Raw genomic sequence first — 2287 nt, forward strand, 5'->3', positions numbered from 1 at the left:
CAATCTATAAAGCCATAGAAAAAAACTACCTATAATGAAACCATAGATAATGAGATTTCTCTATACATTTACTTTTGTAAAGCTTAAATGACACAATGCATAAAATTTAAAATAATCACCAAACTCCCACAACATTCTTTACAAAAGTTTATTGGCTTTTAAAACCACTTTAAAAATCTCACCAGTGAGTACTTTCCATTGAAAAAAGAAACAACGCGTTTGCAATATTAACAAGCTACTGTACATTAAGCAGAACACCAGACAACAACACAGAGGAGGGTTGTATTTTTTCTTCTTCTTCTTCTGGTAGAAACGGACACGATAGTCAAACAAGGTCAGGTCAGAAAAGGTAAAGAGTCAGAGTCACTGCTTGATGGAGCTGCTGTAATCATTAAGAGGTGCATTTCCTTCATTTCAATTCAAATATCAGTGCCATGTTGTTAAAGAAGATCATTAGAGAAAACATGTTTCTTCAAAAATGCATTTATCAAAAAAGGATCATGTCAAATAAAAAAAAACCCCAACATAAAATAAAGAACATTAACTTAGTAAACACATACACAAGCTTTAAAAAACAAACAAAATAAAGAGAGTAAAGTAACGTATGGAACTAGCACTGCCAGTATGGTTAACAGAACCTGCCTAAATCACAGAAGACAGTGGTTACCGAGAATATGCAACAGAAGTCATCACACATGCGTGTATACAATCATTTATCAACAACATGAGCATGTAGGCTTTTAAAAGGTTATTTTAGCTTTTTTCCCCCCTCAATGCTTCGTATTCTCGTGTATGAGAATGAGTAAGAAACAAGTATCTCACTGAGATTAATGCACATTTTGCTACAAGACAATTAGTCATTCTTTTTCCTTTACTCGTCGTGTCATAAAAAATAGTTTTCTTTCCTTTTATTCTTTTTCTACTCGGGCACCCATCATAATTTATCTTTTTTTTTGTCCATAAAGGTGTGACAAAGCCATGTGTCGTAAAAATTTAGTGCAATAACGTGAACCTCCAAAGTTTGTTGAAACTTTTTTTTTTTCTCCAGTGTCTGCTGACGAACTTTTGAGCACAACGTCACAGAGATGTCTGCAACCAGCTAACAGTATCACAACTTTTTTTTTTCTTAATATACCATGCTATTGATCCTGCTCACAGCACACATCACTTCTGCAACTGCAGCGATCTATTATCTTTGAGTATAAAATCTGAAAGAAAAAGAAACATAAAAATAAAATCAGCAAGCGAGACCAGACAGCGTTACTGTTACGACACATCGAGCCAGAAATGTAACACACAACATACAGTATCTTGCCACCTATAAATCTGTTAAGCTTGTTTTTTTTTTCTCTTTTCAAATGGCACATACTTAGCTAGGATAATGGCCATAATATAGTGTCTGGATACACCAAATCTCTATGTATCTATTGTATTTACAGATGGAGCTTAAACATGACTTTTACAACATTGACAATAGAGCCAAAAACTGAAGCAAGCATCCTACTGTATCACAGAGCCTACCTGGCTAGCAGTGATGGTTTCAACATGCTTTCAGGTCCATGGTCACCTAGAAAACCACAGGCGACCATTTCACTATTTTACAAACTGTACAAAAGATTCAACTTAACTCTTAAATCTCTGATGCTGCACCTGTTTCCGTTTTTGTGATTTGGACGCTTCACGCGGAGTGTTTTATATGTGGAATAATCTCATGGGATTCTTGAAACGGATCGTCTTTGGCATGGAAACCAGGCTCGGATCTGCACCTTCTCCTCAGGTATTGCTGATCCTCCTGTTTTTTTGTTTTTAAAGTCTTCTCCATGCTCATGAAAATGCTCTACTCTGGGATTGCCCCTGAAAAAACAAACTATTGGTTGGTGGCCTATGCATTGCGTCTTCGCGGTGCTCGGTTTGCCCATTTGCCCGTTCATCTAAACAAACCACCATTTAATTGATAAATAGTTAAAGGAATTATTAAAATAGTAATAAAATCTGCATTTCTTATATCTAACACGGAAGCCTGTTTCCATTTCATTTGTTCCTGATCCAGATGACTTCTAGGAAAAAAGGAAACAAAGACCCCTGATCAAACCAAATGACCTCTAAAGATGTGATTGATGTGCAGGAACCTTTTCCAGGAACCAGTGAAGCTCTCTGGGGATTTTTTTTCTCTTAGCCCATTTCTACAGCAGGAACCTACGGAAGAAAATTAGGGCCACTGAAAAAAAAAAAAGTAAACTAATTTTTAAATTCTATTTCAGTTTAACATGGGAAAAAAGTCAGAATT

The sequence above is a fragment of the Cyprinodon variegatus genome, unplaced genomic scaffold (genome assembly GCF_000732505.1).
Source record: "Cyprinodon variegatus isolate N-32 unplaced genomic scaffold, C_variegatus-1.0 Scaffold1115, whole genome shotgun sequence".
Lineage (NCBI taxonomy): Eukaryota > Metazoa > Chordata > Actinopteri > Cyprinodontiformes > Cyprinodontidae > Cyprinodon > Cyprinodon variegatus.